The 17,817-nt window shown below is 40.5% G+C and overlaps 1 protein-coding gene across 1 annotated transcript in view; it reads left to right on the forward strand.

Annotated features, from left to right (window-relative positions):
* Positions 1–17,817, forward strand: part of LOC128442454 (CUB and sushi domain-containing protein 1) — a 289,198-nt gene that overhangs the window by 82,989 nt on the left and 188,392 nt on the right. The gene's annotated exons all lie outside the window — the stretch shown is intronic.

Here is a 17,817-nt window from a genome sequence, read left to right on the forward strand (position 1 = left end):
ATCTTTACAGCCACATCAACAACTCTCATCATGGAAATGAAAGTACATCGAGTGCGTGTACTTGAGTGCTTGTGGATGCACATGTTTTTGAAGAGGATAGTGAGTGCTCTAAAGCACGTTTCATGCCTTTTCTTTTATTAAGAAAGACATGTGAGTAAAATCTATTTATTTCATTTAATATTTTAACACTGAATATAATACTTAGTTCATCTTGCTGCCACGTGTCTGTAGTTCTGTTACAACCACTGAGTGAAACTTAAAATTGAGCTTGTTCTTTATTATGGTATGAAACATCAGTGTTATACCGCAGGTCGTGATATGCATTTAAACACACACACACATACACAGACACACACACACACACACACACACACACACACACACACACACACACACACACACACACATTGCAAAGAAAAACCTAGTCTTATCATAATAATATCTTAATACCTTGTACCAGATTAACACTGTGCTCAGTGTATTAGCTTGTGTGTGTGTGTGTGTGTGTGTGTGTGTGTGTGTGTGTGTGTGTCCAGCTATACCACTGAAATGCCCTGAAGGGTCTGTTTATTTCCCCAAACACAACATGTATTGATCCAGAATACATGAAACGCCCACAAAACCACACGGATTCCAAAACGCAAACACAAACAGACACACTTTCTCACTCACAGACACACACACACACACACACACACACACCCACACACAATGGTGTACGCAGGTTTGTCATTTCTATCTCTTATTTTATCTCTCTCCCACACACAACAATTGAAACACCTAAATTGAGAGTTTTAGGGTTGAAATATGGGAAGGTTTAACAGGGCTTACATTGTTTTTATGGTTAACACCCACAGAGGAACACACAGAGACAAGCGGGAAGACAGAACAGGAACACTGGGGATAAGCTCTCTCTCGTTCACTCTCTTTCTCTCTAACATGCACACACACACTCACACACACACACACACACACACACACACACACACACACACACACACACACACACACAGTACACAAGGTCACTGTTGAGCAGCTGGTTGTCTGTTACAGCAACATCAAAGTAGCTTCCAAGTATTTGTGGGGCAGAACAGAGGAGAACCAGCCAGAGATTGAGTTTGGCCTTTGTGCTCAAGCCACAAAACTACATTTTGAATTCCCTATCCCATATCTCAGGTCCTGTTCCACTTTTAACTGGGAGTGTTATTCATCTCCATCACAACACAAACTGTTGTGTTCAACCAGGTCTCATGATGTCTTTCACTTATGTGAAACTCGTACCTACTGGCAAGCACTGATTTAATATCTTTATATTTGAGGCCAAGTTTTTTTCTTCAAACATTAATTCCGTACCATCTTGCTCTTCTTCACTGCATTAATTTCCTAATTGAATGCCTGCTTGATATTAAACAGAGTTCTGTATTCTCAAGAGTGTTACTGTACTGTATACACATATATATTGTACAGTATATTTATATATATCTATCTATATACACACACGTATACACACACACATATATATATATATATATATATATATATATATTAGATACGAAAAGAGCTTTGTGCCCTCGTTGTTTTCTTTGTTTATCTGATGTTATCTTTGGCTCTTCATCCTTTATCCGAGTCAAACTGCAGTCCGGGCGTCCTCCAGGTATTTGTTCCTCCTCGATAGTTAATGAGCCTCAGATACAAAGTGCGGCTCATTAACTTTCAGGGAACAAAAACCTGCGAGACATCTGCCCTTGACTAACAGGCCTCGACACCCCCTAACTGGATTACCGGGGTGTACGCCGGTGTTTACATCATGAATTTCCGTTGGAGGCTCAGTCATCAGTCAAGATTTTCTGGTAGTGTTTCAACAGATTCAGGTGTTATCGCACTGATCAGACTAATATCAGCTGCTTGGGTGCATTTAACTGGTGACTATAATTTTTGTTGTGATCTGGTAGACATTTTCAGATTCTTCAATAGTTACTGAAAACAGATGTGATCCGAGCCTGTGCTGATTCACTGTCTTCTTACCCCTTACTCCAACAATCTGTGTGTGATACCTTTTTGTTGGCAAACCAGAATCCAACTTTGTTTGATTGTTTCATTCAAATGTATTTCCCCCCTTATGTTTCTTCAGTAGATAAAGTTAATTGTTTGTCATAAAATGTAATGGCAGTCCTCAGCACTTTCTCATCCGCTTCCCTTTGTCTGGCTTCCTCAGAGATGTGATAAAAACCTATTCTGTCCTTGCCACGCTTCAAACTGATTTTCCCATCATCAGCTGACCTTGGTCATGGTCAACACTTTCCAGAGAGACTCACACATCTTAAAACTGCGCTCACATCCATTGTGAGGCACATTCGGGAAGTGTTGAGCTAGTATCAGCGGCTGCTCCCAGTCGAGCAGAACAGGTAACAATGGGGCTCCTGCTCTGACAGTGCTGCTCGAGCGACAGAATGACTCCTGACAAATGACTAATTCGGCAATAGTATACATACAGGTATTTCAGTGGAGCAGGAAATTCAGGGTGAGCGTGTGAGTGTGAGAGACTGTCCACCTTGCATTATCTCATTAATGTCACTCCATTCATTCACTCTCGCCCTGTGTAAGCATGTGCAGCTGCCACACTCAGAGGGGTCTGTGATATGAATCATTTGACGTTAGTTCTCATTTTAATGGCACAGTGGGTTTTATTTTATTGTAAGACTGACAGACATTTAGGGATGTTGATTTGGCATTGACATTATTGGAAGCTCGGGCTTTACAACGCTTATTTTTGATGAGGGATTTGTCATTGTGTGTCACGGCCCTGCTGACAGTGATCGGCCATTTAATTACGTGTGAGGGCACGTCTGTCTGTTCGGTCGTGAAGGATTAGGGGTCATTTTGTTTCTTCTGCTATGTTCACTTCCAAGTGAAAAGACAAGTCATGTCACACGTCTTTAGCTGGAACGTTCACTAAACCCCAAATAGGTACTGACATTCATCTGACAGAAAAAGTTCAGCGAACAGTTTTCTGTGTTTTGTGCTGGATTATACCTCATACATCTGAGTATAAGAGAAGATGACACTATTAATCATAGTTATGTGATTAGCATCATCATTCTTAATTGTTGTAAGAGTCAGTGATCCAGATGTTATATCCATTTCACTGTGGGAACTGCATTGATAATAAAATAGAGAAGGATGGTGGAATAATGACAGTGCATTTTTTACCATTATGACAATTTAGGTTGTACACCATTACTGCCCATTTCTGTGTATCGGATAAACTTCAGTGAGTCCTTCAAACTGCCTTCAAAATAATTTGACTTGACATAAACTAGTAGACTCCAGTTACAATAGAGTTTTTCTTCTTTCATATTAAATCTCCCATTAAAGTTTGGATGTAAAATGCTGTGTACCCTTCTTTCTTATTGCTTAACCCAGACAAAGCATTGACACATACAGTCTCACACATTTATCATGGATATTGGTTTTACCACTAACCATGATTCAACCTTGTACATTTCAAAATGGCCATGAAGTATTATCTTGTGTATTTGTGTTGACATGATTGTGTCTATGTGTGCATACCTATCTGTGACAATCTGATGATGTATGGGAGTAGTTGTGACATCGAGTTTACCCACAATGCTCTGCTGCCTAGGGGACCATGAACTGTTACCTATCAAGGCAATTTACTTTTTTGCACACATGCTTGCACACACGCTTGCACACACACACACACACATACACATATTTGTGACATATAGCAAATATGCATCTGCCTACATGTACGTACTATTAAACATCAAGACTGACTTGCCCTTTAAGATCCACAATAAATATTGCATAACTCCCAGGAAGACAAATGGATTCACACCAACCTGCAGCATGGCAAAAGACACACACACATACACAAGCCTATCCATCCATTTTGTATAGTCAGTTGACAGATGTAAATGTGCCCAGAGGACAGCAGGACTAAATGAAGATGCATTAGACCTTGTGTGTGTGTGTGTGTGTGTGTGTGTGTGTGTGTGTGTGTGTGTGTGTGTGTGTGTGTGTGTGTGTGTGTGTGTGTGTGTGTGTGTGTGTGTGTGTGTGTGTGTGTGTGTGTGTGTGTGTGTGTGTGTGTGTGTGTGACACAGGGAGAGAGGTGCAGCAAGCAACAGGGACAGCAATGATTAATGTCCATTTTAAACATTCCAGCAATGAACACTGGTGTCCCTATTGTATTCACCTGTTAGCTCTTCAATTGCTCCCTATTCTAGCACTCATAAAGTTATTCATGTTATTTTCTACATGTCAACTATTAGTGTCATATACCTTTTAATGTTCTGCTCCTGCTTCCCAACACAACTATACACACAAAAGCCTGTGTCTCTGTTTGTGTGTGTGTATGTGTGTGTGTGCGTGTGCGTATGCGTGTGCGTGCATGCACATCCAACTAGGCCGTGACAAATGTGTGCATGTGTGTATTGATAAAGCATGTGATGTTATTTCTCCATGTTTTGTCCCCATTGACACCACTGCCTCAGGGCGAACCGCTCGTACCATTGGAACTCATGCTCAGGTCAGGATTGTCATTGCAATGATGACAGGAAGGAAAAAGAGAGAGCAGGATGTGTTGGCAGTTCTCTTTGGAGAAGAGGGAAGAGCAGGAGCAGTGAGGGGACAAGGGGGGGGGGGGGGGTGACAAGGGAGACTGGGAATGGAGGTGGCTTTGGACATTTTGAGGTTTTCTGGCAGAATGAGATGCTATTTTATCTTCTGCTAACCCTGTTCCTGAGGAGAGCCTGTCACGGTGGACTGTGGAGACCACTTTGCTCCGGGCTCACCGAGCCCTCAGGTCCAAGTGAGCCGAAAGTGCACAAAGACAAGTGAGCAGAAAGGGAGAAATAAACAAGAGACTGGCTGACTGACATTTTCTTTGCTGAGCCTGTATTTCCTTTTGTTCAATTAATTTGTATGATGTATTTAATATTTTATACCAGTAATGCAGTTACAGAGAGTGCCACAAATAACCAGCTGCTCTGCTGGTTGCTTTCATATTAACTGGATATAGGTCAGGTCTCATGCACAGTACATCAGGGGTCAGGGCATCGAGCTATTCTTTGGACACATTCACTTTATTTATGATGATGAAAACTAAAATTCAACACATAAGATTAACATGTTTCCAGCTTTCAAGTATTGTAAGTACAATGTGTGTTATTCAATATTTAATACTATTTATTCTGGTTTTAAATGGCACATATACCTCTGCCAAGGCCAAACAGTAAAATCAATCAAGGTGCACCAAATTTCGCACAATTAAAGATATCAGTCTACTACAAACCTTTTACAGCAGCATGAGCCTTTCTATGAGCAACTCGATCATTTTGTTAAGACAAAAATAAACCATGACGTCATTAGTATACCAAAAGCAAAGGAGTTAATCATAACTGATGCTGTAGTGCTTTAACAAAAACAGGGGACTATATTGAAATCATGTAGTGGATCTCCAGAACACAGACCGTGTCTCTGATGTGTCAGAGATGAAAGCCTCGGGACTGCAGATGATCATTTTGGAAGCAAGTTGTTCCTATTTAAAAAATCTAGGCTGAACTGTCCCAGATCAAAAAAAATTACATTTACACATGTGAATACTATTTCAGTGCAGATGTTCCTCTCAAGATTAAATCAATGTGCAGACGTTCTCTATCGGCTGATACAGATGTGGAATGTTGTTTCCTCAGTTTGTCCCCTGCAGCGCTCAAGCCTCAGGCTAGGTCACTGTTTCCATGGCAACCTCCGGCCAGGAGTGCATTTGCCAAGTGTTGTTGTGTTACCATTGTAGCTCAGTCCATTCAAAGAAGAACTCACAGCAAAACCACAGAACTTACTATATTAAGAACTCAATTCATTATCACGATTTGATGAGTTTGAGTGCATGAGAGCAGTGTTTGTTCACAGAGAGTCAGTAGAAGAGCAGCCATGCCACACTAACTTTAATGTGTCAATCTTCTCACTGTCCAAAGACAAGTGTTGCAGTACGAACGTCTTAGAGAGGTCATGACATCGTAATCCTATCCAAACACACCACGTCCACGATTAACTAAATTGCATTGGGCAGGGCGACGTTAGCACAAGGATACATGTGACATGTGCGATTGTTAAAAGTGTTAACTCAAAGGCTACGACAGAAACATGGCACCACACTGACGTCTCTTCTGGTACTGTACCAGCTGTTACATCATTTCTCTTGTGGATGATGTAATAAAAGTATCTTAAAGTGAATAGTGAAAGTTTAAGTGCAGCATGTGGCTCCGGAGTGAATCTGTGGCGCGGTGAATGTGGTGGTGCATACATCCTCCAGCTGGATCACATCCTCTACACATCACTATAACATTATCCCAAAATAAATCTCCTTTTTTTTCCAACATGACCTCAGGGTATTGCATGTGAACATTTTCATGATGTAGTAAAATGTGGCCTATACGGTATATATATAAATGTGTTTTTTTTTGTCTCCATGAGCACCCCCCCGGGGCTCTGTATACGGCTGCAGAGGACTAGATTGATGGTCGGGAACATCTCTTCTGTTCCAGTCACCTTTTCATGTCTTAACCATTTGAACTGTTCCTGTCATCCTGCTTTTAAACAAGTTGGCTCCTCCTCCCCTGCTCAAGGAGTGAGAGAGGAAGAGAGAGAGATAGAAAGAGGGAGCATCAGTGATCGAGCGAGCTAGCGAGTGAATAAAAAATACGGAGAAAGGTGTTAGCCAGAACAAAGCGGCAAATCAGCTAAATGTTATTTTCAGATTGTTTCATCCGGGCTACGTTTAAGCGAGAAATGGAGACGCTTACACCTCCAGGGGAGGAGGGGAGGTGCTATATGGCCCTATTTAGTGTTAACCCACTCAAAGTGCACATTTCTTGCCGTCCGCTGTGGTCTCCCTTCTCTGCGTCTTGGTCAAACAAACATCCTACACTGGCAGAGGACAGAAGACACAGCAGCGTAACCTGGCTGCTAAGTTTTTAGTGTCCGGTCCACAAACTGTTTGCTGTTGTGTGCTGGGGGCTGCACACCCATCACCCAAAGGTTTGCAGCCCAGGAATAAGAAAAGTCGGAAAGTAAAGTCATAGAGCAGGGTTCTCATCTGATACTACGAAACACATCATTTGTGGCTCACTATGATTTTGAGCGATTCATCCTGTAAGCATCAATAAATTGTTTGTTTTTTTCTAGAAAACCCTGCATAGAATACCTCTTAGGGAGATCACATCGATATTCTACACAATAAGCCTTTGCCACAGTAGTAATTTTGACAGAAGGAGAAGCACAGGTGTAAATATAAAACTTTATGAAAGCAAAATCCCATTTAGCTGTTTTGCTTCCAGTGTTGTGCTCTGTGGCTCATTGTCGTGACTCAAATCGTGAGACAGAGCCGTCATTGATGTTGTTAGTCACACCTGAGCTTTTTGTGCTTTGACGAATCGAAAAATCGTCTGTGAAAAAGGAAACGTTGTCGTATTTATTTCAGTTGCGATAGGGAAACAAATGGGATTAAAAAATGTTTATGTTGGAAATAGCCTGAGTCTGCGGTGGGAAACCCATATGCCATCAAGTTTCATACATTTCAAAAAATATATTTTTTGCATTCAGCCTTGAATTGGTATGCAAGAGTTAAACGTGAAAGGGGGAGAGAACAGGGAAGACAACCAGCACAGGGCGAGGTCAGAACAAAACCTATTTCTAACATGATGGCTGGAACTGGTAGATGATTCTACTTGCTCAGATAAATCTCTACCTTTGGTTGCACCATACATAATTTGCAAAGACAACTATTCCTGGCCCATGTCCTAATAGGGTAATTCCACAATCTCCAATCCGGTTAGTTGAATTGTATTTGTGATGCAGGTTGTTACATTGCAGGCCAGTCAGAAAAAACTGAAATTGTTGCGTCCTTCAGATTTTTGGTTCGATCCCTTGTGCCATATTTGCTTTCTATTCAATGGCACTCCAGGACAAAAAGACAATTTAGAACTAATCTGCTCTATCCATTTGATGGAGCTCCGGAGCAGCAACAAGAATAAAAAATAGAAGCAGAATAGAAGGAATATAACTTAAAAATGAAATGACCTAAATTGTTTTTATCAAAGATATTTGAGGAGGTTCCTTTTAAACATTTTGTGAGACGTTACAGCCCTTGAAAACACTCAGTTCTCTGCTCTAGTTTTAGTTTCTCTTACAAAAGAAACTCGGATATCAAGGGGATTCGCCAGAGTTCACAGTCCAGCTGGTGAATGTAACTGATCCTGCGTGAACTGGGAATGCCCCGAGGTTTCCTTCAAGTCAGTTTCGCCCTGAACACCTTAAGGAGGCACTGTCCTAATTTGGAATTTGAACTCCTCAACGCAAAGGAGCTCCGGCTCGACACTGATTTCTTGTAGGTGAGCTCCTCATCGCAGCCACATGTTCATTGTTCTCCCACTCCACCCAAAGCAAATGAGCATGGAGCTGGTTTGAACAACATGTGTCGGGACTTGTGAGCTTTGGTTTATTCAGTAGCTCTCTCCTCAACACCACTGACGGAGACAAAATAAAAATAGACATTACCTCTTACCGCGGTCCTGGCTGCGCACTCTCTGGAGCAGATTAGGTGTATAGTGGAATTTTAGAATCAATCATAGATTCATTTTAATGAGTGTTCATTGATTATACAGTAGGATAATATTTCCCCCTGTAGATCAGACCCAACTCCATATTGCTGAATTTAATGTCTCAAAATAAATGTAATCAGAGGGGATGTTTTACCTTAAACAAGCTGACAGCACAGTTGTACAGCTCTTAATCATTGAAAAGTCAGTCAGTCTTATAGAGCCCAATTGCAACATCAGTAAAGGCCTGATGCCAATGCCAAGATATTTGCACCTTGCTCTTAACTTACTGCTGAGAACCTTGAACTTTTACTGATGAGCCTCATATCATTCAAAATCTGTTTTGTTCATATGTTGTTTTAACCTTTTTTTACATTCATGAATAAGCTCACGCATACGCTGATTTGACTATTCTGTATCGCATCAAAGGATAATCAGAAAAGACATGCTTTGACATGAAAATTAAACATTCTTAAAGCTATGTTTAATTCATTCATAACGAATGATGAACTGGCTGTTATTTATTTTAACAAGTATATTTTGATGTATGTGATAGGATGGAGAGAGTTTTAGTGGTGAAAGGGGAAAAGGGGGATGACATGAAAACACCGTGGCCGCAAAGCCGCTGCAGAGGCGTATAGCATCATGGGGGCGGCAGTTCTACTAGGTGAGCTGTACTCCACCCCCAGGCAGATATGTATTTGACATGTCCCATCCACTAACATGGAGGAGGATGGGTTCATGACCTATACTGCTGCCAGCCACTAGTAGGCAATCTAGATGCTTCGGCTTCAATTTTTGAGAGCTTTGATGTCCCCTGTCTTTATGTACAGTCTATGGTTAGAATATCTTTGGTGTTTATACTTAAAATAAGAATTTATATTTGACAGTTAGCTGGAAGTATAATATAACCTGTTGGTTAAAACAGAGCAAGAGATGCAATTTTTTAACCTTAAATCACAAAGGCTTTATATGACAGTAAACTTGGCTTTCTGGAACACGTCTGTTGGTCAATATACAATTTTAAACACATCTGCTGGTCTTTATGGTGTCGGACATCACAGCATGGGGATGTTGTGCGTTAGCAACCAACATTTCTTGGTTGTGAGCAGAGCTGGTGTTTAACAGAGTGTAGCTGCTACAGTGATTACTCTGTTTAGCGGGTGATTGATGAGAAGCAGTCCTAGAAATGTCACTTGCGGTGTTAATATATTTTCACCCAGGGAACATGGGGAAGGCAGAGTTAATACATTCTAATATGTTTACTCCAAGGAAGCTGAACAGAAATATAACTTTCAAGGGCCTGAGGATTTCTTTGATTCATGTTTTGGTCTTTGTTAAATGTGTTTTTTTGCTAAATGTGTTTTTTATGTGATGTAGGTTTCAGATGATGATGGCATATGTGCAGAGCTGTAACTAGATAGAATATATTTCGCTATTGCGGTGTTATTCGTGCACACCCGACTTATAATCCGGAGGGTTTGTATCCTACGCAGCTTCTGATTCCTCAAGCCCTCAGGCTGTGGTTTATTTTATGGGTTTATCTGTGTTGTAGAACAAAGTGAAGTCTGTACTCTGATTGCCCTCCTTCACTGGTGATCACTGGGAATTGATGCTGGAAACATCCCTGGCTGGCACAGCAAAGAGGAAAATCCCAGATCCAAGATCGTCGAGCAGAATTCCGATCTGTTGTTCTCATTATCTTGGACAGTGCAATCACTATTTAAGATAATAATCAACCCTCTGTCCCAAAGCAATAAATACAGGAATGAAAGCTGTAATATCACTGGGACGTGCAGTGAGGCATGTTGCTTTGAAAATTAACCGAATGAACCATAACCACACAGTGTTTGTTTGAGCCTCTTAGCAGTAGGCATTCCACACCTTAGTGTGGTTGCGTATTCCAGAAAACTTGATCAACACTAGATGCAAAGTAGCATAGATTGATGCGACTGATATAACCACTGGAAACATCACTGGATCTGCTAATACTGCCCATATTACATCAGCATGAAAATAATATACCATGAGTTACCTCTGTTCGTTATGAGGGCTGCAGTGATTTTCATTGTGAGATGTTGTGCCTTTTATTTTATTGTTTTGAATGCCCATCAGAATGTCCTGAAGCCTGGAATGAAGCATTCACATGGTTTGTTTTGTCTGGGCAATATATTAAACTTGCTATTATATAAAATAAGAAATAAGCAGCAAATGCTCGCAAATTACTAACTGGAACTGTGGAAAGTTTGCTTAAAAAATGCCATTAACAACTGATCCATTGTCAAAATAGCTGCAGATTATTTATTGCATATTTATTATTAACATTCCGGGAAAACAAGTTTTCTAATGACTTTCATTTGGCAGCCATGTTACAGTACCTCCCTATGTTCTCTGTAAAGCTATTCTCTATAGCCGTTTTCTGAGATAAACATAAACATACAAAATGTCTGGAGAATTTCCAGCATATGAGTTGCATATGAATATTGGCAGCAGGAGAGATTGTTGGGTCCCTGAGCATTTAGGCAACATTTGTGTTCTCACATACAACCCCTCATGGAAATCTCAGGAGATTATCCAGACTTCATTGCATGTAAGGCATCTTACTTAAATCCAACTGCTTCAATCGGCACTCCATGGTCAAACTGGTATTACTATGAAACCCAATGCTTTTTTTAAAGCCAAAAACTAAATACAGTGGAAATCGTTGATCAAGTATGTGTTGATTATTTTGGCTCTTTTTTATGCATGTGTTGACCATAAAACAATACCAGCTCTCTCAGTAATTCACTAATCCTGAGTTGAATTGAATGATTGCAAACAGATATGAAGAAAGATTTTATTCATTTCAGGAAAGTATCGATCCCCATGTGGTGATCAGTGTTGATATCCTGGCTGTCATTTCAAACAAATCAATGTTTAAACTGTAGCAGGTCAGAAACGTCAGCTGAGTCGGTGTCAGTGTTTGTGTGTGTGTGTCTGCCAGTCAATGAGAGAGAGAGAGAGAGAGAGAGAGGTGAGTCTGATATCACCCTTTTCTTAAAGACCGCTGTGACCTTTGCCTCAAGTTCTGAGACTTACCATACAGAAGCTGCTCAATTCGTTTGCAAAAATCCACCTCTTATAGGGATCAATTTGTCCCAGGACAACTGTGACCACTATAAATGGTTTCCGCTGTAGTTAAACTCACTTCTGAGGCCTCATTCGGATTAGACCAAAGTGATCTGTAGGAGGTGTGATATTAGCTGTTGTCACATTAAAAGTATGGGAGAACAGCAGGTGGTGAGGGGCTTGGATTATCTATGGCCCTTTGGCCCCAGTTGGGCATGAGCCCCATTAGTGTTTGGTTGGTTAGAGGTAGTATATATATTTACACCATGGGAGCAGTATCAGCGCTGGGGAGTCCATTTAGCCCAGGGGCTTTGGCATCTTTCCAACAGCAACAACTGTAATACATATACACCACTGCAGCTGAGTACAGGTGTTAATGGATTATGGATTGCACCCGCTGAGAGATGCTTTTAATGTGAACTTTGGCTCTCAGCAGAGATGTGTACATGGAGTGATTTATTCGGATTCAAAGGGTGGGTGGTGGATAGGTGAAATTTGGTTGTCTGCACTTTTTCCCATCAGTTCTTCTGAAGTGTTGAGTGTTTGAACTCAGCTATAAAAGGGCACAATCAGCGACTGCAGTATTGCAGACATTGTTGAGTTGTGAGTGCAAAAATCATAAGCGTTTTCAGAAAGGGACTTATTGGACTGAAGAAGCTTTTTTTTTTCTGTTCTCCAAAGTGAGGGGACCAAGGCTTTTGTTGTATGAGCTAGAAAACTTTGACAGACATATTGAATACATTTTTGAAGATGCATTTTTTTTTTTCAGGACCAGAACCCCGCCTGAGTTTTCAGTTCCCTAAAAACACTAAAGCATTTCCCCGTCAACTGTTCATGTTCAACCTCAAACTTGGTGAATATATTTCTAAGGATCCCGTGAACGGCTGCGCTGACACTGAAGGCTTGTGGAGGAGTGGTTTTCACGACCCTAACCTCAACCCTAACCCACTTAGTTCCCTTGCCGTGACTTATTTAATAGGTTGACATCACTGTGACATCACAGATTGTGGTTTTGTGACGCATGGATGGGTTTATTTCATTGGGAAAAAAACATATTTAGTATCACTTTAAAAAAGTGAACTTGCTCTGCCAACATTGTTAATCAAGTTTTGAAACCCTGAAAGATATTCTCCCCTTTTTTTTCAGACAAATTTAAAATGCCAACATCTGTCCAAATCCCTGTTTAGCAATATGTGCTTGCGGTCTGACATTTGTTCTGGTTCCGCTTGGTTTTAACTTTACAGCCCTCTGGAAACCAAACAAGAAATTAGTAATTTTTGCCAGGTAGGGGAAGCTGGATCCGATGAAACATCTGTTCCAACTTTGGCTGGTGGCAAGTTGCATGCTGTGGATACAGATACGGTTCACTCCAGTTGTTTTGTTGCTGTCAGGAAACTAGAGGTCATTTTCTTCCCTTATTCTATGTGTAGGATGAGTGACAGCTCACAAACAGCAGCAAACACACATTTTGATCTTGATCGGTATAGATGGAGGCATGATATTATTATTATTTCATTATTGGTTACATTCATTTCATTTCAATAAATAATTGAAGGTTTCAAATCTTTGTGTGTTTGCTGTTTACGTGTATTGTGCTGTAAGTGTTTTGTAATATGCCATAATTATTTACAAAAAAATTCTTGCACCATTAAAAGCAATCACCTTTCGAGTCCAGCCATTTGAGTCACTGTCATGTTAATGCACGGAAAACTGTCCCATCAATGTTACCATGAGCTTAGCGATTCTCACTCTTTTTGATTGAATTTTATTATGTCCATTTTTACATGCGGAAATCAATTATAGTGTGTCTGTCCCCAGTGCCATGCATTTACAGCACAGGGGGAGAGAAAGTGGGGTGGTGGTTGGCTTTTATCCAGCAGCAAATGGATCCACTGTGCATCCATGAGAACAGATTCAAGGAGCCGTTAGCAATGCTATTTTATTAGATGATTGGCTTATACGCATCAGCTTATAATAACAACGACTGTCGGACCGTGTTTGTAAATATAAGGTGACTATTCATTCTACTAGTCGGTTGTTTGCTGATAGATCTTTATCTATACATGATACCAACAGTTATGGTTTGTGTGTGTTACAGTATATACTAGAAACTAGTAGTATGTAAAACATGCACATTGTAGCATAGTTTCCTATGTGGTTGACAAACCTAGTGAATACTGAAGAAGACTATTGTCTCTGTTGAGTATTTAACAATTGTGTGGGATTATTTAAATATATTGTTAATTGTCAAAGATGTGCTACTATATTGAACTTTTTGCTTTAATACATTTTCTTTATAATATGGCCTTTTTCTCACTTGAGCCCTCCCCCCCAACGTGTCTGTGCACCTCCTCGCTGTGGGACAGAGCCCCGTAGAGGTCAGCACCACACAAATAGATGATGACATGAAGTTTTAATCGTGTTCACAGCCTTAACTGAACTCCAGTTAGAGAGTGGAAACACTGTGAGCAACAAGAAACTGTCTCGCTGTTTCCCAACTCATTGGCCGCCTTCTTTGTGCGCCGATCACAAAGGCCAAATACAAACTAGATGGTTCGGTCAACAGAGGGTTTTTTTTCACGACAATGTTTTAACCCACCTCGTTTTTGGGGGCGCGACACTTAAAAACGTTTTTCAACAGAGTGCAAAAAATCGTGGGATAGGCTGGATCAACACTTTGGAGCCTTCATAACTTGGTGATGAAATTATGCATTTGACTGCTGCATTCGTAGGAGCCTTCGAGGTGGGACAGCCTCGTTGTGCCACTGTGACCCGATTAGTTTTCAAATACGGCCCCTGAATTTAGACACAGCTATGACCACTGTCGGATTTGAATTTAGGTTTGCCAATGCTATAGATTCATGCTTTAGTTGTTTGATAGTTGTAGAGAAAATTAAAGTCATGATGGGGAACTCATTAAATGTATAATTTTCCTAGAGGAGGGGAAGAAGACATTAGAAAGGATCAAACAGAAAATAGGATGTAATTGTGTTTGTACTAGGTTTCTGTAAGACACTGATTATATAAGTAATTAATAATTTATTAATCTTTTAACAAAAGCCTTTATCAGAACCTCCCTCACCCCCCCTCTTTGTTTCCCTCACTTCCTTTTTCCTTCTGGCTCTCATCTTTTACTTCTATCATCCTTGATCTGTTCTTTTCCCTCTGAACGCAACATGGCCTTTCCTTCCTACCTCTTCCTTTTTCCTTCCGTTTTTTGATTCTGCTCTTCACTTTGTCCTACTTTCATGTCATTGTCAGCTCTTAGCCTCCCTCCCATCACCTCTCTGTCTTCTTCACCTCTGCATTGCTATTAAAATGATGCCCTGGCCTAGAGTTGCCATAGCAACCCGCTGACCTGCCCCAAGGCTGTGAAGTGCCGGGGGGGACAACTCTGTGGAGGAGAATCATCAGTCATTTCCACTAGACAAAAAAGACATGCACACGCACGCGCGCACACACACACAAACACACACACACACACACACACACACACACACACACACACACACATACGGGTACTCAAACAAACACACACATATAGACTTTGATACCATCTCCCCATCAGTGTTCTTGTGGCCATCCCACCAACTGGTGCTTTCCTCACAACGTGTATATCGAAGGTCACGCATGACTGTCTAAACACTCTTCAGGATAACATTGGAAGTTCCAGCCACTGCGTGAAAGAAGGGAATTTGCCTCTTAAATTAAGAATTATATTTTAACAATTTGGATGCGCTTCTGTAAATCAGCTGTCATGGCAGAATGTACCTGCATAGGCTACCATCAACACAAGTTGATACCAGAGGAAAAAAACTTAATAACTTCAAAATGTGTACACATTTTCAGTGATTTTGTATGTTTGGTTTCTGTGTTAGGAACATTATCATTCCCCCGTAAGTCGCTTTAATGTAATAATTAAAAACCTGCTTTGTTTTCATGGCTGGTTACGAACACTCTAAATTTACAAAGCTTGACAAGGGACCTAAAGAAAAATGATAAAAGATTGAAGGAAAAAAAAGAATGTTGTACTTCAATGTACTTCATTAGAATGTAGCGGTTCATAGATGTTTACTTTGAGCTTGGCCTCAAATATAAAGATATTAAATCAGTGCTTGGCAGGAGTAGGTAGGAGTTTCACATAAATGAAAGATAAGCGAATACTCAAGGAGACACGATAATGTAAGTCAGGAGACATGCTTGATGCAAAGTATACTGCCTGGCGGTCCTGGTTGATGGAATTCAAAACCAGCTGCAGGACTTTGGGCGGCTTCACTGGTATCGGTGGATTTACGCTAAATGGACTATACATGAGGGAAGAGGATATAGTGGTGCTTTGTGTTAAAGGAGCTGGATCCCAGAGGGGTGTCATGAAGTCCAGGTGCCAGATGAAGTAAGGCTGGATGGATTTGCCATACTGTAGCTTAAGCACAAATCCGGGCCTGTGTAATGACCCCTGTTTAAACCCACAGCCCCTGTAATCAGTGTCACATCATCTGCCTCATCAGCTCATTGCGTCTCATTGCTTCAGTCTGCAGAGCCTTTTATTTCATTGTTGCTAATCATCAAACAATCAATCTAATAATCAATTATTCAATTAATCAATCGGCCAAACAATCACACAAACTTAATTACAGCACATTTCAACAAAATGAATGCAATTCAAAGTTCTTTACAGGCGATTGGCAAAACCTGGAATCCTAAAAAATGTATTAAATTAGTTTAAAACATTTGGAGACTAATGCAAAGCAATCAACTGTAGAAAAGGCAAGAATAAAATAAAGTTGAGATGATGAAATATATATAATTAACAGTGACATTTTAGTAACTCTCCTCACATTTGGCACAAACCTAAGAAAGCTTATTTTTCAAACTTCCTTTAATGTCAAAGCCCAACAACATGATTATCAAAATACCTGCATGTTGTAATCTGTTGTGTTGTAGTAAAGGTTTAGATATAAAAAAATAATCCATAGTTTTAACATTATAAAGGTGAACAAGATAAATTTAAAAAAAAATATGTTCATTAATATCTATTTTATGTTAATATATATAGATATAAAGCTCTTAACCTTCTATTGGGCAAAGATATCGATAAAACATACTCAGCTAACTGATCTTGTCAAGATGAAACGCCGTGGTCATCCGTATCTCAAATCAGTTTTACATGGTGCTGCAGGTGATCCACATGTTTTGCAAGATATGAAAAAACCAAATGAGTATAATGTGATTAAAAGTATATTCAGACTTGTCTGTTTAACATTAGAGGAGTGAAAAGAGAGCAATATCTTAGTCACTATTTAAATGGTTTCTCTCAGAGCTGGAGGAAAAATGCAACTGTAGTTAAGCAGAGATTATCTGCATACTGACAATACTTCTGAGCACTTTATCCTTTCCCCAAATCCCTCCTGATTCTGTCAGATGACTTCTTCAAACATCGGTTCAAATGAGAGAACACCTTTGTGCATCAAGCCGGCTTGTTATAATGCGGCAGGCTGGCAGAGAGAGGACTGTGCGGTCACATAAGTGTGACTAATGACTTGGCTTGGACACGATTCCTTTCGTTCTCTCCTCTTTTAGTCGCTTCCTTCCCTCCTTCTTCCCATCATTTAGTCAGTGCTTTAGTTTGGGCTTTGAATTAGGTTGTGCGCTTCACCTTGTTATACCGAAGCAGGCAGCACAGAAGACAGAGTGGTCAGCTGAGTGTGGAACTTCCCTCTGATTCATGACTTCATACAATCCAAATAATGAGTCAATTAGAGTAAATTATACACGTTTAGTGTCCACTGTAATTAGTTCACCTCTCTCTTCTTCTGTCTGACTCCTTTTCCCAGCCTGCTTCCTCTTCCTCTCTCCACTGGAACCATCAGGCTGTCTCGAGCCTTTCCACTCTCCCCAGTCTTTTTCTCTCCTGTCTGTCTCTTCATCTTCCGGTTTTCTCCTCTTCCCCACCCTCTTTGTCTTCCTCTCATCCTCCAGCCCTCCCTCTTCCTCTCTGTCCTAGTTCTCATGGTCTCCTGGTGAAGCTTTGTCTTATTACCATGCAAGTGTTTAATTGGACCTGTGTACACAAACACACAGATCGACT

Source organism: Pleuronectes platessa, chromosome 1, assembly GCF_947347685.1.
Source record: "Pleuronectes platessa chromosome 1, fPlePla1.1, whole genome shotgun sequence".
Taxonomy (NCBI): Eukaryota; Metazoa; Chordata; class Actinopteri; order Pleuronectiformes; family Pleuronectidae; genus Pleuronectes; species Pleuronectes platessa.